Here is a 25,514-nt window from a genome sequence, read left to right as displayed (position 1 = left end):
GGCCGCCGCCCGCCCGCCGGGTCCGGGTCCCGGTCCGGGTCCGAGAGGCTCGGGCCGAGCTGGGCTGGCGCGGGCTCTGCCGGAGTCACGCCGAGCGAAGCTCCTGCCAAGGGAAACTTTGGGCAGCCGGGGGCGGTCGGCGCTTCCCTGCCCCCCCCCCCCCCCCCCCGCCGCTCTCCCTCCTCCCACCTCCCGCCCTCCGCTGCCCAGGAACCGCTTTCAGCCGAGGTCAGCTGGCTGCCTTTGTGGCTGCTTCCCAGGAAGGAAGAAGCGTTGTCTGCAGATCAGTTTATCAGCTGGCTTTCCTGTGCCGGAGCGCCGCCGTTTTCCGGGGACGGCTGCCACCCCCGTGATTCCCAGCCCGGGCTGCGGGCGGTGCGTGAGAGCTGGATAAATGGGCCATTGTGCGGCCGCTCAGAATCCAGGTTTCTTATCAAATTATCCACCAGCGAGAATGCAGTTCCGCCCCTGCTGCCTGTTATCTCAGCTTCTCTTTTCACTCTCTGCAATTACAGCCATTTCAGGGTTTATCCCCCCACATACACTCCCCCCTCCCCAGTTTTGAAGGGAATATTCAGAAAGCAGTTTACTTGTGCAGCGGACTGTGTGAGACCGACTTGGGGGGGGGGGGGAGGCGCGTGTCTCCTCACAGTGTTTCCTTGGGATTTGGGTTTGCAACCTTGAATTTAGCCTCTTTGGCTTTGATGTGTGATGATTTTATTTGACACTCCCACTTCAGTGCATCATTCTACACCAACTGCAAATATTGGGGAGGTAATTCTATAGGGCTTTAGATCCAGTGTGTGTGTGTGTGTGTGTGTGTGTGTGTGTGTGTGTGTTGCGTGTGTGTTGCGTGTGTGTGTGTGTGTGTGTGTTTGATATTTTTTAATTGCTGTATGAACACTGAAGTCTTGCAAGGGGAAACACTACTGGAAACTGGCATCTGATGGAGGCCCTGGGGCAGTGTGGTAGTTTTAGAGAGGGATGCCACTGAGGTGTTAATGGTGTCAGTTTTTTGCTTTTCTCCTGCAGCAGCTGGCCTACTGGGGAGGAGTTGTACATAGCTGGTGCTTGACTTATTAAGTAGTCATTAGCAGGCAAGGCTGGTTTTAGAGCCTCTGACCTATGCAATTGCACAGATCCCTTACTCAGAGGGGGACCAATGCTTGGGCTACTATTCTGCTGACAAGGCTTATTAATAAGTTTTGAAGAATTCTGCATTTTCATTTTGCATTTGGATTTGCAAATTACATAGCTAGTCCTGTTAGTGTAGTAGCTCACTTTCGTTTGAATAGTCTTGAATAAAGGTTTGAATAAGTTCTTAAGTTCCAATTTGAGATAATGGTCTGCCGTTAGTTGATAAACCGCTAAAGTTGATTCTCTTACTTTTCAATATATGCACTGCAATTGTTCTGATGGATTAGACAGTGTTCTACAAACTAAACTGTACCCCCTGGCATCACATCTGTAGTGAGCTTCAACAACCCACTGCCAGAACAGGAGCAAGCATCCAGGCAGGACTTGTTTTTCTCTGCTTGCTAATAGTCCTTCCTTTAGAAAGCTGAGGATGTTCACCCCTCAAAGACCCAGATATTTCCATAGTAAGATGCTCATTTGTGGAGTCACTGCCTCTCTTTCTTTTATCCACTTTGAAATACCTAGCTTCCACATCTGCAGGCCACACAACAGAGTTGAAAATGGACTCATCTCATCAAAAACTTTTCATGGATTTGGATGCTGTGTTTAACACTTTTAGCACCTAAACAACTCTTGGGAAATTGCTCTGAATCTGGGACTTGGTGTTCCTGATAGACAGAGGAGGAAAAGGGAAAACAGTTCACAATAAGTAAACAAAATATGCTATTTTTCTAGAAATAGTTTGTGTAAGAAACAATTGTTTTGGCTTAATGAGACAAATTTTTCCCTTCCAAAGAATATTCTTTCATTTGTTTACTCCTTCAGTCATTAATTTATGACTTGATTTTCCATTCAACAAAGATTCTATAGGACATGTACTTAGATATTGTAATAAGATGATGAAAGAGAGGAGGTTCTTTCAGAATAGTGGGGATATAAACAAGTAAACAAAGTATACAGTGACATATTATAGGTGCTAAGTTAGAAGTATCTATTAGGATGTTTTAGGGACAAAAGGACTTAATAGGGTCAGTTCTTCTGCTCATCATTCATGAGTTCCCTGGGTATGACATTTTTCTTCATGAGCCTTATTATTGTTAATAGGAAACATTCATAAAGTAATTGGCATGTTCAGATACAGAGTAAAAACATTGTCTAGGCATTTTCTCATTTGTCCCAAAATATGATCAGTTAGGTCCATGCAGAAACTCCATTGTATAGGAGTAACTGAGGCCAAGACATGATATGTGTGCTCAAGGTCCTACAGTGCCTAAGAGGTAAAGTAGCTATTTGATTCAGCTGTTCTCGAAAGTATGCTTTCTCAAGGAAGCCTGCACTGCCTCCAACAACGTGGCTGTGACACCATATGTAATCATGGTTGGTGCAAAGTATTGGAAAAATGGCCTCTACTATTTCTCATGATTGCTTTTCTTTTCATAAAATACACTGGGACTGGCATCTCCAAAAGGGAATTTTTTCCCCTATCCTCACTAGTAGGATCAGACTTATTTGTTTCAACAACCTATTGATGCTGGTAGGATCAAACTTATTTGTTTCAACAACCTCTTCAAAAGGGAATTTTTCTTTCCTATCCTCACTAGTAGGATCAGACTTATTTGTTAGGCCCTGATAGCCTATTGATACAAATGGCTTCCATAAGACCAGAGGAAATCCCTCAAAAATGTGGGCTGGGTACAGAGTGGTTTGCCATGGATTCCTGTAGGAGATTTTGTGGGTATTTTCCTCCCTCCCAGGTAAGGGGTGAGTTCTACCTCCATGGAAGACTATGTATTCCCATGTCCACACTACTTACCAGTCAGTTTTAGACTTTTAATGCCACAAGTGCTGAAAGCCACACTTTTGAGGCTCATTCCCAGAGACCCCTCTAGGCTGGTTGGTATAGTGGCTCCTTATAATAAAGACCACTTAGGTTTGAAGTTTTAGAGAATCTTCCTGAGTCTTACCCACTCACACACAACATTACAGTAAGGAGAGAATGCCTGAGGGTGGCAGTTTGGAGCCGGGATGGGGCAGAGGGCGGCGCAAAGCTGATGGAGTGGCCAGGATAAGGTCACAGAGCATTGGAGTGAGTGCTAGAAATAGAATTCAGGTTTAGTACTTTCCCCTCTGCAAGGAACTGCAGCTTTGTAACCTGAAACAGGATTAGCTTGGGGCAAAACAAAGCAAAATTGACATCTTCTTGGGGGAGATTTTTTTGTTTTTGTTTTTGTTTTTGTTTTTTGTTTTTGTTTTTGTTTTTTCTCTGCTGGAATCTAGAGACAAGACTCCTTGGCTGGGTGCTAAGTGTTTTCAGTGAGGAGAGGCCCTGATAGCCAAATTCAGTTCCTCCCACCCTGAAATAGTTCCTTGCTCTGACCTTGACCTGAATGTTTAACAAAGCTGTGAAATGGAAAGCAAGACTAGAAAAGACCAGCAAACAGAGAAAGAAAAGAATCATTCACTGCTACATTGTGAAGAGCTCAAGGTGTCTGATTACTAGGCTCTCAATTGTTGCTTGGGCCACAGTACATAGAAGGAGCAATCTTGGTTGAACTTTTAAAAAAAGAATATTATTATTATTATTATTATTATTATTATTATTATAGTAGAAAACATAATCATTCTGGTGAAATCCGATAATGTTTTTCATCCTAGTGCTGGTAAATATTAACCTAGTTAGTTGTTAAGTGGAATATGTCAGATTTGGAGAGATCAGAAACATAAAAAGTCTTATAAATAAAACCCCTATATGTATAAAAATGATTGCTTTAGAAACAAATATGACACCTTCCTACTACTTGTGGAATGATTAGGTCACCAAGGAAACTGTAGTGTGCATCTTTGTTCCTTTATTCATTCATTGTCAGGCAGTTAATAGCTGTGGTGCTTTCTGTGCTGTGCACACAGAAGACACAATCTCATCTGTCCTCAGAGAACTTATGATGTCCAGAAAAGATCAAAAAGCACATGAACTTAAGACTCAGAAATGTCAGAGGCTGCATGAAGGACTGATGGGGCTGGAAGCATAGGGAACTCTCTGCCTGAGCTTCTTTGCTTTGGGGGAAGAGAGCAAACAAGGGTGTGGTTTGTGTTCAGTACTTGGGAGTTGATGGGGGTGAAGGAAGGATAAAGAGATCAAGCCAGTGGCTATTCTCCAGGCTTCCCACATGGGGTGGAAATTAGTCCTATGGGGAGAAGGCTCTCTAGCTTCTAGGAGATATGGAAAGGAGCCCCGCTCTGCAGTTATGGCCAGATCATGGTCAGGCTTTGATTCCAGGGAAGAACAGCCTGTTGGCTAGGAAGAGTCACAGCCTGGGGAGCATATCCTAGGTGATGGCCCTCCAGGACATGGATCTTAGTATTGTCCGCAGGTCCAGGTAGCAGCAGTGAAGTCACTGGAGAGGCTCCAGAGGAGCCTACCTAAGGTCTAGAGCAGGAGAATGGGGAGCCTGCCTGAGGGACTGCTTGCTTACTCCCTGTAAGGTGACACTTGGAGGTAAGCTGTGGACAAAGAGCGAGTAAATTCAGATGATTGCAGTGGGTGGTAGTTCCATTGTACCCACAGGCTTGTGCAGCCCAGTAAAGGATTATGTACAAACCTGAATTCAAGGCAGTATGAGAGAAACCTATGGTGGTCTTTGCAGAAGCTGGATGAGTTAAGGTCCCTTTCAATTCAAATAGTTTATCATGCTATGAAACAAGAACTATGGAAAAGTCAGGGAAGAATTTATTCAGGTGGCGTAACAGAGATCGATTCAGTTATGGAGCTTTCTACATCCTCTCCAGTCTATGCAGGTCCTCTGGCCTCACCTGAGGCTGGTTCTTGAGTCATATATTTTATCACAATTAAAAAACAAACAAGGAGCACCTGGATGGCTCCATTCGTTACATGTCTCCCTTCTGCTCAGGTCATGATATTGGGGTCCTGGGATAGAGCCCTGCATTGGGCTCCCAGCTGAGCAGGGGGGCTGCTTCTCCCTCTTCCTCTCCCTGCCTCTCCCCCTGCTTGTGTGCATGCTCTGTGTGTGTGTGTGTGTGTGTCAAATAAATAAAATAAAATCTTAAAAAGACCCAAAAGATTAAGTAATACTCTAATGATCAATATACTATAAATTGATCTTAAAATAACAGTATTGTCACAGAACTCTTAAAAAATGTTTACAGTCTATGTGGGGAATCACAAGCATAGACCTTATTAGTTTTCTTGAATGTTAATTTATTACCCTGAATTTTTGAGATTAGTAGTTTTTGAACTGTACAATTAATGACTAAGATGGTAAATTTTGTGTTATGTGTATTTTACCACAATTAAAAATAAAAGTTAGTTAAAAAAACCTTTGTAGGCTCAGAACTTTCACAACTATAGTGTCATGGAGGGAAAAAAAAGATACTTAAATGTACTTGAGTATTCTGTATTGTTGCTATATGCATTTTATGAAGCCAACCATATTTCTTTGTTCCTGCCCTTTATTATATGATAAAGCACATTTACAGTTTCCATATTTGTCACAGAAGTTAGAAGGTGCTTTGTTTTCCTTCATCACTATGGTGGAGGCTGCTGGTGCCCAGTCGTATCCAAGGTCCCTTCTTCTTAGATTTCCCATTCATGATGCTTCTTAATCCCTATGCATCAGGGCAAAAGCAGGGCTGGGAGATGAGACTAGAGTTAATGTGCCTCACTGAAGACCAAGCAGCTTTTCCACAAGCTGTCCTTGCTTCTCTGCTGGCCAAATGGAGATGATTCCAAAGACTTAGAGAAAAGTGGAATTGTAAGAAGAAATGAGCCTGGATCCCTAAATGACTGCATGGAACTTATTGCAATCTTGCCTGGAACTGTGTTGGTTAAGCCACTGGAATTTTACTCTTTTTAGCAATTAGCCTACTCTGAGTAACACAACCATAAAAGGTATTGCAGAGACAGGATAGGATATGTAGTGCTGTACCTGTAAGCTAAGGAAAGGTCAGACAGGCAAGGTAAATGGAAATGAAATGTTTAATGATTCCCAGGTGTAAGCATTTCATGTTACTCATTAATCATGTGGCAAATATGTTTAAATAAACATAGACAAGCAATTCCTGTTCAACAAATATCTCAAGGGAAAGAGGTTTTGTCTCTGAGGCTTGGATCAGAATAGTTAATGCCTCCTTTTGGGCCGAGCATAGCAGTTGCAACAGAAATCAGAAAGACTTGTCAAGGGAGGATGAAAATGCACCTCAAAGGGAGAGAGTCAGGAGCTCCCAGTACAGAATTCTTTCTTTTATTTCTCTCTCTTTCTCTTTTTTTAAAAAGATTTATTTATTTATTTATTTATTTTAGTTGGGGGGAGGGGCAGAAGGAGAGGAGAGAGAATCTCCAGCAGACTACCTGCTGAGCGAGAAGCCCCACACAGGGCTTAGTCCCACAACCTTGAGATCATGACCTAAGCCAAAATCGAGAGTTGGATGCTTAACTGACCAAGCCCCCCAGGTTCCTCAGAGTTCCTTTCAGAATTCTTGTTCCTCTAGGTCTTGGGAATTTAAGACTTTTTTCTAAAATGATGATCAATACTTATACCAGACAAAGGAAATTAAGACACCCTGACTCCTAAGAGTTCCCCAAACAGTATTTGTCCATCCTGCTCCTGGTCCTATCTCAGCTTTGGTTCTAAGTTGTTCTCATGGACAATGTGTTGATGACTGGATCTTGCCTGTTGAGTTTGGCAGTATAGCCCAAGACAAACTGTCACCCATACCCTCACTTTTGGCCCTAGTATGGATCTTTGGTCGGTCGTACTATCAACCAGTTTGTCCTTCTCAGCTTCATACCTGTGGTTCTTGGAGATTAGGAGGGTACATTTTTATGACCTTTTATTGAGTTCATATTCACTTAGAATAAAATATAAGTGATTTTGGAATAAAATCCTTATCATGCCCTCCAAGGTTCTGCATGATCTAGTCTGTGACCTTTTTACTATCACATCTTGGGCTGCTTCATCCTCTTACCCTAACTACCTTGGTTTTTTAGTTGCTGAAAGACACAAGCTCTTTCTCAGGGCCTTTTTACATGCTGTTTCCTGTGCCTAGATTTGCTCTCCTCCCAGCTCCTCTGTTCCTAAGATTTCAGGCTTGAAGCCTCTTCCCCCAAGAGGCCTACTCTGACTCACCCACCTAGCAGATCATCTCTGTGCATACCTCAGACCCCCTCAACCCACCTCTTACTCTAGCTATTGTGGTGGCAACAGCCTTGTTCAGGTGTCACCTGATAGCCTCAGCTATACTCAGCTTCTTTCAGTTTCTGCTCCAGGGTTCCAGAGACTCCAGGTTTTTTCTGATGCTGCAGTAGGATCTTCACATATGCAGCCTGGGAATAGGAGGGAATTGACAACCTCTGAGCAATAGAAGCTGATGGGCCAAGGCTTCTCTTTTCTGTCCCTCACATGGACAGCTCTGAGGAGTTTTCTACAGTTTCATAGTGTCCCAGCAGGATCAACTCCATGGACTGCAGCAGTGACCAACTTGAAACTCTATCCTGGTTTCAGCTTTCCTTCTTTCCTTCTTTTCCTTTCCCTAGTCCCCAATTCTTTTCCCTGGGGTCATTTCCCAGAATAAATTACCTGCATGCAATCCTTGGCCAAGCTTCTCAAGGAGAACTTAGGTATCAAGAGTCATCTACATTATTTAATATCTTAGGGTCTTCATTTTATTTCTGCAGCATTTATAACAACTTATATTAATTTTATTTATTTCTACAATTATTCTTTGTTTTATGAAATCCGGATTCTATATATTTAGAATGTAGACTCCAAGGGGCAGAAACTTGGTCATTTTCAACTGTTTGTATCCTCAGCAACTGGCGTGAAATGCTTGGCACAGACACGCCATCACTAAATACATATGAATGAACACATTTCAAAAATGCTATGTTTAAGAATATTTTAGACATTGAGAGGCAATATCACATACTGGTTCAGAGATTACAGTCCAGAGTCAGACTTTCTTGAGTCACTTCTTGACTCTGCCACGTAAGTACTTCAGTGACCTCAAGCCAGTACCAAACCTGGCTAGTCATTCCAGTTTGCAAAATGGGATTAATAATAGCACCTAGCACATGAGATTGTTGTGATTATCAAATAAGTTATACTGTGCTTGGCACATAGTAATCACCCAATATACTTTATTTCTTTAATCTTCCCCTTTTAATAATGAATGAATTAAATTCAGACTTGCACAGATATAGTACCCATTTTATATCTTCCAAATTTGTCAGTCCCTTTCTAGCTTATTGGGGGTAAAGCCCTTCTTTTCCAAGTAGAAAGAACTCTTGTCTCATCAATACTGGCATTGTGGGGGTCACTCTGATTAGACAACTTGTGCCAACCTAGGCACTGGAGAATGTCAGTGCCTTGGTTCCAGCAGGTTCCTCTCCTGGAGTCACTCCAGAGAAAGAACAAAACCCAGAAAGCATTCCTCTGTTTGGGTCATAAGCCTCTCTTCAGGTGACTCTTAGAAACACTTCCTAGATTCTTTCAATTTGTGGGGAAAAGATGACATAGATGATGGGTTTTAGTGCTGAGAGCTTCAATCCAAGACAAAGAGACCCTATGTCAGCACGTGAGAGGGAGGTTGAGATGTGGACACCTGGATGTTGCTCTTGGGCTGTGGAAGGGCAGCAGTGCCCCAGTCACTGTTGCTTCAGCCTCCCCACTTGCAAAGAAGAGCACACCCCCACTCCTCTCCTGACATCCCTTTTAACTTCTTCTTACTAATCTCAACCTGCAAGGACCAGGACATGTGACCAGGCCCTGTGGGTCAGAGTTGGGTAAGGCAGGTGGCAGGGCAGCATGACTAGGAAATTTTAAAACAGTGGTAGAGAGAGAGGGATTATGTCTCAGGAGTTTACCCTCATGTGGTATTGCAGTGCACCGTCGTAAAGTAAGAGTGAGAATAGGGAGACCAGAAAGCATTGTGGAATGTTGAAGAGAGGAGATCTGGGCCCTGATTCTGCTGCTGGCTAGTGTGTGATCTTTTTGAGCCTGTTCCCCGGAGATTGGACAGTTTTCTAACTTGGGCAGTTGGTATTCTCCATCAGCAGGTTTTTAGCTCTTCACTTTGTATGGTCTGGTTCTGCCCACATCTCACTCTCTGATGGTCCTTGACCCTACAAAAGTCAGCAGGGAAGCTTATGTGATGGCTTTTGCAACAGGAATCTGATTTTAGATACTATTGTTTTTCAAGCACATCAAACTCATATTTTGAGTCTGTTTTTTGGTTGTTTTCTTAACCTAGAGGAATATGCTACAGAGTGGCACGTAGCCTGAGTGAGACATGGTGTGTGGTATGGATGGCTGAGTTCCATACAAATGATAAGATCTTCTGAAATTATATATGTGTGTACATGTACATATATGTGTGTATGTACATATACACCTGTGAGTGTGAGAGAGATTGGATCTAAATAACCTATCACTTTTTCAAAAGTTCCTTCATGCTATTCCATGTCATTTCAACACAATTCTGTCACATTCTATTTACCTTCATTATTTTTTTTTTTGCTTCATTGCCATTCCTGTCCATATTGCTGTGTAAAGCAGAATTTTAAGAACACCTCAAGGTGTTTTTCAATTAAGCCAGTAAACAGCTTTAGCCGGCACCACCAGCGTGTCACAGTGACACAGGCCAACACAAACAGAGAGTGGGAGGTTTGCTGACAGCTCTGGGCCCTGAGACCTCAGGACTGGTTCGGTGAGACAGACTCAGAATCAAGCAGTGACTCGTGAAGGAGCCAAAGGACTCAGTCATGTCATCTCTTGTACCAGCAACCTGTACAAGGAAAGGAAATTCTAGAAGGGGCTGGGCCCTTCTTTTAGTTGAAACAAGAGAAGAAACATGCATGACTGGGGCGGGAATGCAGGTATATGGATGCTAACTCAGCACCTCCTGTATAACATCTTAGTGTTGTGGTGGGGCTAGTTACACGTATCTTTTGTGTTTGGTGTCTGGGAGCTGTCACTAAAGCTCCAACATTATCCTATATATTAATGAGTATATAGATTGGGCCATTGTAATGACAATATTCCCAAACACAGTGGCCTACATAAGAGTGTTCCTTTCTTACATGGAAGCTCAGGTGTCCTGTCCAGAGTTGGCTGGTGCCTTATTATATTGGGGACCCTGCTCATGTAAAGTGCCTTGATCCTCTAAATATTCTTCAGTTGACCTATTTAAAAAATGAACCTGTTCCACAGCCATACAGTAAGTCTTAAATGTCTGAGAGAGTTTATGGAAAAACAAAGGAAGTAGAGAAGATCAAGCATGTATCACAGTGGGAGTTGGAAGTATGATATAGAGGTTACATGGAGCCTTTACAATTTTTCCTCTGGTGCCTGCTAGCCTGTGAGCTTGGGCAGGTTACTTAACCTCTCTGTGCCTAATTTGTAAAAAGATGATAATAGTACCTACCTTTTTTTCTTGTTGTAGGCTTACATGTATGAATGAGTTAAGACATGCAAAGTGCTTGGAACAACACTTCAACCGTAGCAAATACTGTTGATGCCTTACCTGTATCTGTTGGGTAAGATCTGTTGTATCTGTTACAAGATAGCAAGTAGCCCTCAATCAGGAGGTTGAACAATCCTCAATGGCTTTCTTGTTCCTTGGGTGAGACAGCTCTGAGGCTGTCACCCAATAGAGGTCCCAGGACAACTGAGTCGTGACTCCTCACATTAGCTACCCGCTCATTGGCATATTCTGTATTGCTTCCTTGCTTTCCCTGGTTCATTTTCCCACTCTCCTGACTTTCCTGGCATTACCACCCAAATTAACTACCTATATTCAGAATTGGCCTCTGGGAAACACCATCTAAGACATTTTGCCATTACTACATACTTTTGTCCAACTGCAGTGGTCTTAGGATGAACTCTGATCCTGGCAGCCCTAACCCTTCCATTTTCATGCACCTCCATCTGTGGTTTCCCTCTTCTCACTTTAACAATTACATCTGTACTAGAATGAGACAAAGGAAGACTCCTCTGCCCATCAACTGCTGTCCTCCCCTTGCCCCACACTGTCATATATAGAGTCCCAAAAAAACCAGGCCACAAAGGAAATGGAATGTTGTGGTAAAAAATATTCAATGTCTTTGGGGCTAGCTGCCCTGCCTAACTTCCTTCAGGCTTGTTCTGATTTCTCTTGGGGTCTGCACATATGGCATACTGCTTAGATCTGTGCCTGGGTTATGATTGCACATTAAATCTGAGATATGGGGGTGGACCCAGGTACACAGCTCTACATCCTGTTGTGATGGATAAGCATTCTCTTCCCATTTCCTCCCTAGGGCAAGGAGAGGATGGAAATGTTTTTCATGAAGACAGGAAATATCTTTACTATGCTTTGTGAACTAGATGGAATAATCCTAAAAAGCAGGCCCATTGGAGCAGGGAGAGAAGATATGTGGGCTGGATTTTCAACTGAATGATTAAACAACAGTGCTCTCTCTGGCCATATCCTGCTATTTTACACAAGGTGTTGGGGAGACTACCTGGCAAGATAAAATCAATGTTGCCTTTTTAAAAATGTGCTATCATTTCACTGTTAAATTTATGCAGGACCCAGTTCCAAGAGGCCAAAAAGATAATACAGGTAATACTTATTTTGCAGGATTCCAATATGTGTGGATTTCAGTCATACAGTTTAGTTAGTGTAGTGAAACAAAAGCAGCTTCCTTCAACAACACAGTTAAAATTTCAGTTATCATGGCATGTGAACTGTGAGTAAGTACTGGCATAGAGTATGAGCTTTGCTGCTAACTTGTCAGTATACAAATCACTTCTTAAATATGTCATCATGATTAGTTATTTATCAATTATGTCACTTCTTTCAAACACAATTGGTGATTGGTCACTGATCATCTATTATTCAGTTTACCCACCCACAGACAGCAAATTACATAGTTGTGTTGCCTCCTTGTCTTAGTGATAACCCATGTGATAGTTTACAGGTAATCAGTGGAATGAACTGGCCAACAAAAATGGAAGAGAAAAAAGAAATGGAAAGTGATAATGTAGGAAGTAAAATTCAAATTGAATGTAAATAGGGTGTAGGAAATATAACTGAGCCTGCAAAGGTTGACTTCAGAGCCATTTTAAAGATTCGAGATAAGCAACAAAAGGAACTTTGTGAACTTACCACTATAAATGAGGAAAATTGCCAAAAAATGAAGATGTTCCAGAGGACCTGATGCCAGAAAAAAAAAATTCACATTAAAGGGACACATAGATATTTCACAGCATTGAAAATAAAAAGCATAAAATGGTGAAGCTAACCCAAATTTAGGAAGGAGACTGACAATTTACCAAAGCATGGAAAAGGTACTTGCTCTGTATGGTAAGTTATATGATAAGAAGGCAGGCACTACTCTAATAACTCTAGATAAGTTTTTACTAGGAAATAAAAACACTTTAATTCTCAGTATTTCAAACCAGGTAAATTACAGTGTGTTAAATAAATATTTGTTTTATTGTTTTCTTCATTTCCCTATACATTTATAATCGACAGCTTTAACTATTTTGAGAAAAATTTTTGAAAGTCATGGACCAATTGTAATTTTCCCCAGCAATTATTAAGATCATTTTATAATTTCAGCTTGCACGTCATTTTTACAGTACTGCACTACAGTGCAAGGACTGTGCACTTGAGGTTTTATCTTGTTAGGAACATGAAAACCACCTGGGCTTCAGATCCTGTGTGCTGGGGTTGCCATCCTTAAACTAACACTGAACTGCTTGCTGTCCACTGCTGGTCAAATACACCAACCTATCTGAGATTTAGTGTGCTTATTTGAAAAACAAAATAATTGTATTTACTGCATAGAGTTCTTGAGGCCAGAGATGAGAAGGCCTCTAGAAATATACTTGACATTTAGGAACCATTCAATAAGGAAGCTCTGTGAAAGTGGAGACCCTGTCTCTTTTCTTTATTATAGTACCCCTGGAATTTAGTGCAAAGCCTGACATGGAGTAGTTGCTCAGTAAATATTTGGTGCATAAAAGATTGAAGAGTCACATTTAGTATTCAAAACATGTTAGTGACTTGTCTTCCTATTTTCTTACTTTCTGGATGCTGTACAGTCTCAGAGAGTTGAAGAAATCATGTGACCAGTTCTACTGAGAACCTAGTAGGTTTGTCATTGACCTATAATATGGTCTTTCTTTTACAGTCATTTCTGCCTTGTTTGTCCCTGCCCATTTGGTTGAGGTGGCACTCGACAGGGTTAGCATTTTTCATATAAGTAAGGAACTCCTACAAATCTGTAGGGAAAACAGTAAGACTTTAAAAATGGAGAAAGAGGGGATCCCTGGGTGGCACAGCAGTTTAGCGCCTGCCTTTGGCCCAGGGCGCGATCCTGGAGACCCGGGATCGAATCCCACATCAGGCTCCCAGTGCATGGAGCCTGTTTCTCCCTCTGCCTATGTCTCTGCCTCTCTCTCTCTCTCTCTCTGTGACTATCATAAATAAATTTAAAAAAATTAAAAATGGAGAAAGAAAAGAATAAATAATTTGCAAATGAAGTTAAGAAATATTTGGAAAAATTCAACCTCACTAATACTCAAGGAACTATAAATCAGAACCAGAAAGTTGTTCTCTGTGATCACATTTTCACAGATTTCCATAGTAATGGAGGCAGAAACTAGTAAGAGTGAGGTGAGCAGACCCTCTTTTCCACTGCTCTTTATTGTGAGCATTGCTATAATCCTTTTAGAAAGCAATTAGAACACAAGGATCATTGGCCTTTGACTTAGTAATTCTACTTCTGGAAATTGATCCTGAGAATTCAGTGCAGATGAAACTTTAGCATGAAAATTTTAATCACCATGTTATTTGTAGGAGTGGAAGTGGTAGACTATGTATATATGTCTGACAGTGGGAATTGTTTAGGTGGAAGAAGATATATGCACTTTCTATTACGCAGTGTACATCTATAAAGAGTTTGTGTATAAAGAGTATATGTCTGTAGATGTTATAGGACATTATATATAAAAAATACTTTTAATTACATATAAAATCCAAATGACTGATGCATTAATGCTACTCTTGAAAGAAAATACTCCAAATGTGAATAATTATAATTTATTATGGCTCCACCATATTTCAAGGGCTTTGAATATTTTATCTCTAATTCTCATAACAATCCTGCATGGCAGGTATTGTTATGCCTATTTTACAGATGATGAAATGAGACTGAGAGAGCCAGGTGGCTTTTCCAAAGCCCCGGCTAGTTATGTACATCTGCCTGATAGTACTTTCCTGCCAAACAGTCTCTTTTCCTTGGTTGGAAGTTCTGTTTTGTTATTTAATGATGAGAGCAATTTTCTAAATTTTTCTAAGTTTTTATGTTTACTTAGAAGCATAGATGATTAGGGACATCTGGGTGGCTCAGTGGTTGAGTGTCTGCTTTTGACTGAGGACATGATCCCAGTGTACTGGGATCAAGTCCCACATCGGGCTCCCTGCATGGAGCCTGCTTCTCTTTCTGCTTTTGTCTCTGCCTCTCTCCGTGTCTCATAAAATCTTTAAAAAAAATAATAATAATAAGAAGAAGCATAGATGATTTTAATAATGATCATAAACCTGGTTAAAAGAAAACAATCCAAACTTTCTAAGTCTTTTACTCACTGAGCTTCCATTGCAATTGAATAAATAACCCCATCCCTCTCACTTTATAGGGCTCTATATTGAAATTTATGTGCAATAGCAGACATGTATCAAACTTTTTGAAGTTATAAAAGCAAAAATACTCAAGTTTTATGTGCTCTTATCCTCACTTCTTAAATAAAAATTTTTATTTTCTTTAGTTATTTATTAACTATCATTATTATTTTAAATCTTATAAGAGCTAACGTCTTTCAATAAAAGGAGTGCTTTCTCAGTCATTGATTTTAATATCTGTCTCAGTTAAGAAGCAGGGTTGGAAGGGGGGGTCACTGTTTTGCACAGTTGATATGGAATATGTAGCACACATCCAGCATTCTTTGGGAAAGGAAGTAGAAGGCTTCCCTATCAGATGTTTTGGAAAGAAGGTAACTGTGGAATAGGCTGAAAGTGCCAATGAGGAGCTTTCCAAAAGCACTTACAGTGATTCTTGTTGAATATTCATGGACTTGAAACTTTCTGCCTCTGATTGTCCATTCTCTGTGTCTGGCACACTGCAGCCAATGGTTTTCTGGTTGTTTTCCTGAGGATTTGGTGGTGGCATTTTTGCTGCATGTTGCATTGTGTGAGTGAGTGAGTGAGTGAGTGAGTGAGTGAGTGAGTGTTGTGTGTGTGTGTGTATGTTAGAGCACAGCCAGATCCTGGGCATTTATAGAGCATTGCCTTCAGGGGCTGTTTACTCTGGACTCCCTCCAGGATGCCAGACGCCTTCTAGATGATTCCTCATGACAAAAGGACAAGGCTTGGCTCATCCTCAAAGATTATTCAGATTATGCACCTTGCCAGTTTATTTGCGTTTTGCCCCAGGGGGCATCCTGCAAGCCCCCAGAAGAATTTAGGAGATGTGAACATTTTGCTCTTTCAGTGCCCAAAGAGAGCCTCCTGAGCAGCTTCTAAGGAAGCAAGTAGAAATGGCTGGGGCAGCTACAGCTTGACCTCCCCACAAAGTTCAAAAGGTTATTTGGTCAGTGACTCCCTCCTGCAACCCGCTTGTATGCAGCCACAATTTTTTTTTTTTTTTTAAAGTTTTTATTTATTTTTTTTTAAATTTTTTTTTTTTTTTATTTATGATAGTCACACACACAGAGAGAGAGAGAGAGAGAGGCAGAGACATAGGCAGAGGGAGAAGCAGGCTCCATGCACCGGGAGCCTGACATGGGATTCGATCCCGGGTCTCCAGGATCGCGCCCTGGGCCAAAGGCAGGCGCCAAACCGCTGCGCCACCCAGGGATCCCTGCAGCCACAATTTTAACAGCAGGACTGCCTGCCACCCAGATCATTTAAAGGAAGGTGCCTTCAGAGTGCAGTGCTTTGTAGGGAACTTTCTAAAAAGAAGTGATTTTTTTTTTCTTCTTAAAGAGAGAGGGAGAGAGTGTGGCATGGAGTCAAAACATCAATTAAATATACAATTGGCTGCATTTATATGACAAGCTTTGAGTCTTGCCTTAGTCACTGAATAAGAGCTTTCTCCCTGCATGGGATGGAACCATAAAGTGGGATGCTTCAGGCTGGCCTACAGCAGACTGCTTAGGCCCTTCTCTTCCAGCTGTAATAACATTCACTGTGATGTGCATCCCATCAACCTCATTCAGCCCTGGAGGAAGTTTAGTTTGGCTGATTTAAACTTAAAAAAGGGAGAGAAAAGCTTTTTTCCTTGTTTTTCTTCTAGATTAGGCTTCAGTTTTGTATTAGTTGTTGTAATCACCTATGCAGAAAATGCAGTCTCATGTGTTGATCCTAACCTTTGGCAGACTCTGGTAAGATCACAAATGAAGTGGGAGATGATTATAAATTGTTTCCGTGAGTGTGTTATTTACTTTCTTATTGAACCCTTTATATATAACACTTGTTGTGTATGGTCAAATGACAGGTTTTAAAATTTTTATGTAAAGACAGTTTTCAGAGAATCTAGAAAAAACAATATGCAACAATAAAGGAATGGACATATTCAAGAATGGCAAGTTTCCAAACTTTTTTTGATAGAACCTGGCAGCATAATTTTAAGTTTGTAGGTCTCAGTCTCCATCAAATGACTCAATTTTATTCATGTAGTACAAAAGACAACAGTAGTCTATGCAACTGTGTTTCAATAAAACTTTATTTACAAAGCCAGGCAGTAGGCTTCAGGCCCGTAGTATGCAAATTTCTTAATTATGGTCTAATCTATTTGATGCACACATCTGGTATGTTGCTTTCAGCCAAAAGTAAGGAAAAACCCAACTAAAGATAGCCTAAAAATCACATTAACCTCACGTAAGAAGATTATATTGCATAACAAGACATCTCATGATAGGAAAGTCCCAAGGCTGGTTAGTTAAAGCAGTTTGATGATATCATCAAAGGCTTAAGGTTTTTTTCCATCTTTCTGCTCTCCCACCTTTGGCACATTGGCTTGTTCTCAGGTTGACCTAACTCATAGTCACAAGGTGGCTGCCACAGTTCTAATGTTATAGGTAGATGCAACAACATGCAGTAGAAAAATTAGACCCGTCCCCCACATCTCTTTTTCTAAGAGCAAGAAAACCTTTCCAAGAAGAGCCTTCCATTTCACAGACCAGGTCTTCTTCTTCTTCTTTCTTTCCTTTTTTTTTTTTTTAGATATTATTTATTTATTCATGAGAGACAGAGAGAGAGAGAGAGAGAGACAGAGACATAGGCAGAAGCAGGCTCCATGCAGGTAGCCTGTTGTGGGTCTCAATTCCAGGACTCCAGGATCACACCCTGAGCCTAGGGTGGATGCTTAACCACTGAGCCACCCAGGCGTCCCCATAGACAATGTCTTATTGACCAGAACTGGGACAGAGCATTTCAAGAAGTGTTTGGACTTGGGTCTCTGTGTTAGTTGTCCGAAGCTTCTAAAACATCAAACTTGATGATATAAAACAATGGAAGTTTGTTCTGTCACAGTTCTGGAGTCCACAAGTCCAAAATCAGTGTCACTGGGCTAAAATTAGGGCATTGATATGGCTGTGCTCCCTCTGGAAATTCTAGGAGAGAACTCATTCCTTGTCTCTTCTACCTTCTGGGGGCTGTTGATGTTCCTTGGCATTGGCCACCTCAGTCCAGTCTTCAAATGTCTCTCCTCCATTTTCATATTGCCTTCTTCGTTGTGTGCCTATGTGAAATCTCCCTTTGCCTCTCTCTCTCTCTTTTAAATGTGGAACTTTTCACAAATTTGCTTATCATTTTTTTATGGGACCATGCTGTCTTCTCTACAGTATTCCATTTTTAGTATGTGTGCTGTGGAAGCCTCTCTCTTACAAGGATACTGATCATGGTGGTTAGGGCCACCCAGATAATCCAGCAAGATCCATAATTTAATCACTCCTGGAAAGACCCATTTTTAAAATAAGGTGACATTTACAGGTTCAGGGATTAGGACCACATAGCCCTAGGCCCACTGTTCAACTTACTATAGTCACAGAAAACTTTGTTAAAGTAAAAAACTTTGACGCTTTCGGAAAGAAACCCATTAAGTTAATTATTGGTAAGAGAAAACTACTTTGATTGTTTTATATTAATGAAGATTTACTTACATAAAATAGGGGAGGTTTGAACCAAAAAGTACTGGATTTAGCCAGCTGGGTAAATCTGGAATAAGACTGATTATTAGATAGGCAAACAGCAGTATGTGCTATGGCATATGTGTTTGGCAATTCTTGTGTTTGGCAAAAGCTTACAATGACTTCGGAAAATAATTTGTATAAAACAAGGTAGGAGAAAACTTTTATCTATAGAATGGTCACAATACAGCAAAATACTCTTGTACATAAAAATGATGAAGAGACAATAGAAACAATACACTAAAAAATTACTATGGGTTGAGGTTCCTTGCTCGCTCAGTTGAAAGAGCATGTGAAAAAAAAAAAAAAAAAAAAAGAAAGAGCATGTGACTCTTCATCTTGGGGTCATGAGTTCAGGCCCCACTTTGAGTGTAAAGATTGCTAAAAAAAAAAAAGACTTAAAAAGAAATAAAATTTTAAAAAATTATTAGACATTGTGTGGAGGTGATAGGAATATGGATAACTGATTTTTTCCTCTTCTTTTTTGTTATTTCTAAAATCTTAATAAAAAGTATATATATATTGCTTAAATTAAAATATATTTTAAAAATAAATCAATAGCATTATATTGTTAGATTATAATCCTAGAGTTAAAAAATTATTTCCATTTATTTTGTATCATTTCACTAAATTTCTCTCTCAATTTACTCTATCATGAAATTATACAGAATAGCCACAGATCCTGCCCAGACAAATTTTTTGCTTTCATAGTGACCCAAACCTCTCACCTTGTCATTAGTTACCTTTCTGAAACACAGGTTGTGACATCCACTTTGCTTCTCATCAAAACGTTTAATGTCTCTCTCTTGCTTTAAAAAGTTTTTCCTTCCTTCTTCCCTTCTTCCCTCTCCTCCCTCCTTCCCTTCCTTCCTCCCTCCCTCCCTTCCTTCCTTCCTTCCTTCCTTCCTTCCTTCCTTCCTTCCTTCCTTCCTTCCTTCCTTCCTTCTCCTCTTCCTTCCTTGGCTCAGAGTTCTCTATGTCATCCACATCATCCTTTTTCCAAGTCCCTGACACAGGATGTCCACTACATTCAGCCATGGGCCTCTTGCACCCATCTTTGCCTATGCCATGCCTTTTCATGCTCTTCCCCAAGCTGTTGTCTAACTCAGGATTCTCACTGTATTCCCACAGAGGGGCAGCATCAGTTTCACCTAGGAACTAAGTAGAAACGCAAATTCCCAGGACCCACCGCACACCTACTGATTCAGACACTCTGGAGGTGAGCCTATTTACTGATGCATGTCTTAACAAGCCTTCTTGGGGGATCCCTGGGTGGCGCAGCAGTTTGGCGCCTGCCTTTGGCCCAGGGCACGATCCTGGAGACCCCGGATCGAATCCCACGTCGGGCTCCCAGTGCATGGAGCCTGCTTCTCCCTCTGCCTGTGTCTCTGCCTCTCTCTCTCTCTCTCTCTGTGTGACTATCATAAATAAATAAAAATAAAAAAAAATTAAAAAAAAAAAAAAAACAAGCCTTCTTGGTAATTTTGATGTGTACTAGAGTTTGAAAGCCCCTGGGCTACCTCTCTTTGTCCTACTTTCTTCATTATTGCATTCTTGGCGACCATCATTGCTAAAATAACCACTGTATTATTCTTCCTAGAGAATTAATTTGTAAATCAATTATACAGGTGTGTATGATGCCTTCCAACAAGTAACATATCTATATTCTTATGATGTCCTTGCTATATCAGCCATTTTTTTTCTTTAGGTAAACTGTTCTTATCTGGTTTTTATGTATTTTATCCATACAAATCAATGAACCTGGGCAATAATGACATTCCTTCTTAACGATCCTCTGGATCACTTATTCTAAAGTCATCAAATGCCTGCTTTGTGCCCAGCATTGTCTGTAATTCAAAGCTATTCCTTCAGCTGTGGTCCATTGAATAGGCCTGGTAACACATCACCATCCCTCTGTTTCTTCTTTCTTCCTCAGCTAAACCAAAAACATACACAGAATAGTCACAGCCAGTGTGTCTGGAGGCCTAAGAGAACTGCTCCCCACCCCCACCATCTTCACTTGTAATTTTATTCTCTTGGGCAGATCAGCTTTCCTCAGAGTCTTGAATTCATCATTGGTAGAAGTAGAAATGGTAAGATTTTTTTTTTCTTTGCATCCATGGACTCTCATGTGCTGAAATTTATGTGATCCTACAAAGCTCTATGGTGAGAGTGGACTCAGGTCCTATTTTTTGTCCTGGCATCTGAAGAATGTGTGTTTTGACCTCTGATCAGTATCCAACCCCATGCCTGGCACATAGTAAGGGCTTAATAAACAATTACTGGATAAGTGAAAAAAATAATGGAAAGAACAGTGGAAGGATAGAAAGGAGAAAGGAAGGGAGAAAAGGGAACGAGAAGGGATTAAAAGAGGGAGGAATGAAAGGAGGAAGGAGAGTGAGGGAGGTGTGAGAATAAAGTAGTAGAAATGGCCAAGTATAGATCAGACCTAGCTCCTGCTATGAGGAAGTACTTAAGAGGAACAGGTAGCATTGGAACTCTAATACCTATCCTTTGCTAGACAGAAGGATATGCTCTAACAGTCAACTGACTATTCAGTTTGGTTCCTTCCCTAGAAGATGTTTTCAGCAGTTCCTCCCAGGTGCAAAAGGCAAGCCCTCTCTGAGAGTGTTAGAAAAGGGCTTTGTGAACTGTAAAACAGAATGCAAATGGTGATTAACTAAGACATCACAAGCAAGGGCAAGTCTCCTGAGCAATCCCAGGAGAGATTCTTTTGCCTTCTTTTTGTCATTTGAGTTCTCAAAATTGTCCCCAGCTTAGACCAAATCAACCTCAAATGTCTGTGATTAAAATTTCCACTCTGAAAATCTGAGCAATTTAGGAATTGTAGGAACTGGACCATCTGGAGATAATTTATAAATAACACTTGCATTTTAAATCGCCTGTCTTCCCAAAGAGTCCTCTGTCCTGTCAGTGGGACTGCTGCCAAGGCCCAAACTGCTAAATTGGGCCAGTAACACTGAAGTTGCTGGTGGGAGCTTCTTATCTCTGAATTGTCTAAGAATTTGGGACACTTTCTTGAAACATTTGTTTTTCCTGATGAAAAATGTAGGCTAAAAGTTATTGATTCTTATCTTTAGGTTTGGTAAGGTTTTCAGGATTTTCTTGCATGTGATTTACTCAGCTTTAACTTTGCTGCTAAAATAATTAAAACTCAAGTCAAATATTAAATAGAACCCAAAATATCCTGCCCCACATCCTGGGGGCATTAAAAAATGAGTAAGCCTCCTTTTTCATTAAATCCTGTTGATATGAAAGGGAGCCATTAATACCATCTATTTTTCTTTTCTTTCATTCAGCACAACTTTAGCCACTGCAGTGTGTTTCTGAAGAGTGGGTCCAGCTATGTTAAATCACACACTGGTAGTTTATGGCGCTAAGGCAGATAAGACCATACAGAGTTGACCAGCTTGTGTAATGATCCCTTATACCTTATGTCTATGGAGTTGTCCTATTGGTATTCTTTTCTTGCCTCCGCTAGTTGGAGCAATTGAAGTCTCATGCCTAGTCATATCCTGGGATTATGTTGTATCTTGGACCTCATTATTGCTCAGGGAGAGGCAAAGTTTAAAAATGATCATGTTCAAAGAGAGTCCTGCAACCCGTGATCTCTGGGATTCCACTCCCTACATCCAGAATACACACATATAGCCCTTCCTTGCTCCTAGCTGGGGGCTCTGAGTTCATACATATGCCTGTAGCTGGGCTGTATGGATTAGAGGTTTTTGCATTGCTTTTCAAGGATCTATTAATGGCAAATCACAAAACTGATGAGCTGGTATAGGAGAGAACACATTGCATGAGAAACAAGAAATTTATAAAGCAGGACTTTTTTGGAGTTGGGGCGAAAAATATTTTCATTTGGGCTGTATCACCTAATGAGTATGATGTGCATGTTAAGACAGAACATATACCCATTTCTGAGAACACTCTGGCCAGAAAAGCATTCTGAAAGGTAGTTTCATGATGAGACTCTTCTTTTTCTCTTTGGGTCCCACAGAGTTGTTCTTTGTGTGACCTTCACACCTTTCCTTTGTTCCCTGACATTTTATAGTGTTGATTTTCAAATGGGTAAGGTTCCTATGGATGTGTATCAGCATTTCTAGAAGGACATGTATGTATACTTTGGGGAAAAAAGGTGTTTCATGTTATAGTAGAATTTCATAACTTGGTAAACAGGATAAATCTACTATACCTGTAATATAAGTGAACAAAGTAAAGTTTGACAAATGCAGCCGGAGAGAATCTGCATCAGTGAGTGAGCCTTCAAAGGGTGTGCCTGATTGGGACAGGGTCTCATCTCCCTAGGAAGGTCATGTCAAGATTTTTCTGGGTGGTTGAGCATATCATTTTTGTATATAACAGAGTAAAAGGATTTTTTTTAAAGCCTCAACCTTTAAAAACCAAAGCCTTTTTTAAAGGCTCTGGGCAAAAATAATAACAGGAAATGCCTTATTTCTCCTGTAGGATGAACTGAGACAGGAGTCCCCTTGCTAAGGTATATTCAGGACCCATGTTATAGAATCTGGAAGAGAAAGGTAAGTGTTGTATGAAGATAGCCATGGTTTCAACAAATACAGGCATTGCTTTCAATTGCATGAATGCAGTTGTCCTTGGAAAATGTAAAGAGAAGGAGGATTGAGGTCAGGGAGTCCGGCAAGGAGCCTCAGAATGGGGGTCCTAGGATCTTCAGAGCTGGTAGCTATGAAGCTACAGTAGTTTTCCTCAAGAAACATCTGTGATGCATGTGGGGAGGGATGGGGGACAGAGACTGCTTCCTAATCTCCATTGATAGTGTCCTGCATAGATGATGGGGGCAGAGGCCCCACCTGAGTTCATTCCTGAAACTCTTAGCAGAGAGAGTGCTCTCTGTAGGTGACTTTATGGTATCAATTGTACAGAGCCTTCTAAACCTATCCAAGCATGCTAGTCCCACAGTTTTCATGAGCAGTGGCTCTAGGGAACAAAAAGAGTGAGTTGGGTAAGAGTGGGGACATAGGAGACTATATCAGAATCATAGCGAGGCAGATTTTTTTTAAAGATTTTATTTATTTATTTATTTATTCATGAGACAGTGGGAGTGGTCTCCATGCAGGGAGCCCAACATGGGACTCCATCCTGGGTCTCCAGAATCAGGCTCTGGGCCAAAGGTGGCGCTAAACCTCTGAGCCACCCGGGCTGCCCTAGGCAGATCTAACAAGTGAGTTTTAACATTAAAAGGAAGAGAGGGGGATCCCTGGGTGGCTCAGCAGTTTGGCGCCTGCCTCCGGCCCAGGGTGCAAGAGACCTGGTGATAGGGCTAAGTACATGGAATAGGGGAGAAACCATGGGGATGGGGGTTCCTAAGACATTGGGGACAATTTCGACAAGGAAAGATGTTCACTGCCAGGGGATCCAACAAGAAGCATATTCTCCAAAGACTTAGGGTATTGCTAAGTTGGCACAGAGCAGTCAGACTTCTCCCTTTTAAGGAAAACAGCTACAAATTATAAATACAAATAAATACTTTAGAAACCTCTTCCCACCTTCCTTGGATGTTGATATTTAATGGAAGGATTGCTCTGACCAGTTTGTAGACTGCCTATAAACCAAAACAGGCTGCTTCTAAGGCTCTGATTCTTTACCAGCAACCTGGATATGTTATGTAAAATACCAACCAGGCAAGAAGGACCTATGAAAATCTAGGTAGGGAGCACATTCTTCAGTGTTCTAAAATACAAGGTAAAAAGTGACAACATCCCAGGGTGGTGTTGTGACAGTGGGAGGAGCAGGAAAGAACAATAATCTCTGGCATAATTCTGGCCAAAATGCTATAACCAGCACAAATATGCAAGAGCCTGGGACAAATGAAGAAGAGAAAATGGAACACAAATAGTATTCTATTGAGAATCACAATAAATAGGCTTCTCCTAAGTTCTTACTAACTAGCTTGGGACATTTGGGAAAGTAATTTAATGTCTTAAGACTTGGTTTCTTCCCGCACATGAGAGTTGAAGCAAGTGGTCCCTGGGATCCCTTCTCATCGTGACATTCTGTGAATCTGGGATTCTGGGTAGTTTACAGACTAGAACACTCTCCCAGATTTTCCATAATGAATACTATTCCTCTGATATGGCCTCAGCCAATACTCTGACTCTTCCCATCATCCCAGGGAACTTAGAAAATACCGGGGATGGATCCTTTAGTACTGGGTAAGAGATCTCACCGAGCAGTGCCAAGTTTTCTCCTCCGCCCTGTGTTTTCAATGCATTTGACTCTCAGCATGGTCCAAGCCATTCCCACCTTATTCATTTACCAAGAAATGCAATGACATTCAGTTGGACTATGGCACTGTTGCTTAGCCAGATAAGCCAACCAGTCATTAAGGAGACCCAAACCTTGATACAAAGCCCAGCATTTCAGAGAGAGACTGCTGAGTTTTGCTTGGCTTTTTAGTCCAGTGATCAGATAAAATGTGCTGGATAGACTTTAACTGTTACATAACCCTTGTAATTACAGGGTTTCACTTTGGAGCCCAAGGGATATGGTGCTCTGGCTGAGCGCTGGGCCACCTAGGCCTCCCCTAGGCCATGCCTAGTCTCATAATCAAAAGCATAACTGTTTTTATTCTACTCACAGCAGTGGACTCCATACCAGAATTTTGGGGGTGTACTTTATTTCCTCAGTCTTTTCTAGAACCCAGTATTTGTTCATTCATGCCCTCACTGAATACTTACTGTGAAGAAGGCACTTTGTGGAATATTATGAAAATTAATCTTTTAGTGTTCCTATAAGGTTTATCTGACCCTCTAACCCAGAGGTCAGCAAACCAGAGGTCCTGTACCACATGCAGCCCTCTGCCTGTTTTTATGCAACCTTACAAGTTAAGAATAGTTTCTACATATTTAAATGGTTGGAAAAGAATTTAAAGGTGTAATATTTGAGAGATGTGAACATTTTACTCGATTCAGACTTCAGTGTCTGTAGATAAAGCTGGAGAACACAGTTGTGGTAGGCAGACTCCAAAATGACCCCCAATGGCATTCCTTCTTGTAAGATCTCCTCCCATTAAGTGCAGGCAAAACCTGTGAATACAATGAGGTTTCACTCTGGTGATTATGTTACATA

At 41.1% G+C, this 25,514-nt stretch overlaps 2 long non-coding RNA genes across 2 annotated transcripts in view; one reads left to right on the top strand and one right to left on the bottom strand.

Moving 5' to 3' along the window:
* Positions 1-25,514, top strand: part of LOC140633634 (uncharacterized) — a 424,514-nt gene that overhangs the window by 279,026 nt on the left and 119,974 nt on the right. Inside the window, exons 10-14 of the long non-coding RNA XR_012031206.1 lie at positions 10,594-10,687; positions 11,450-12,482; positions 13,242-13,288; positions 19,518-19,605; positions 22,875-22,945. This is a non-coding gene — a long non-coding RNA (uncharacterized lncRNA). The remainder of the gene's footprint in view (positions 1-10,593; positions 10,688-11,449; positions 12,483-13,241; positions 13,289-19,517; positions 19,606-22,874; positions 22,946-25,514) is intronic.
* Positions 23,481-25,514, bottom strand: part of LOC140633635 (uncharacterized) — a 49,588-nt gene continuing 47,554 nt past the window's right edge. The window contains exon 4 of the long non-coding RNA XR_012031207.1: positions 23,481-25,471. This is a non-coding gene — a long non-coding RNA (uncharacterized lncRNA). The remainder of the gene's footprint in view (positions 25,472-25,514) is intronic.

This window comes from Canis lupus, chromosome 5, assembly GCF_048164855.1.
Source record: "Canis lupus baileyi chromosome 5, mCanLup2.hap1, whole genome shotgun sequence".
In the NCBI taxonomy this organism is placed as follows: domain Eukaryota; kingdom Metazoa; phylum Chordata; class Mammalia; order Carnivora; family Canidae; genus Canis; species Canis lupus.
Note: the sequence above shows the minus strand (reverse complement) of the source record. Positions and strands in the feature narration are given on the sequence as shown.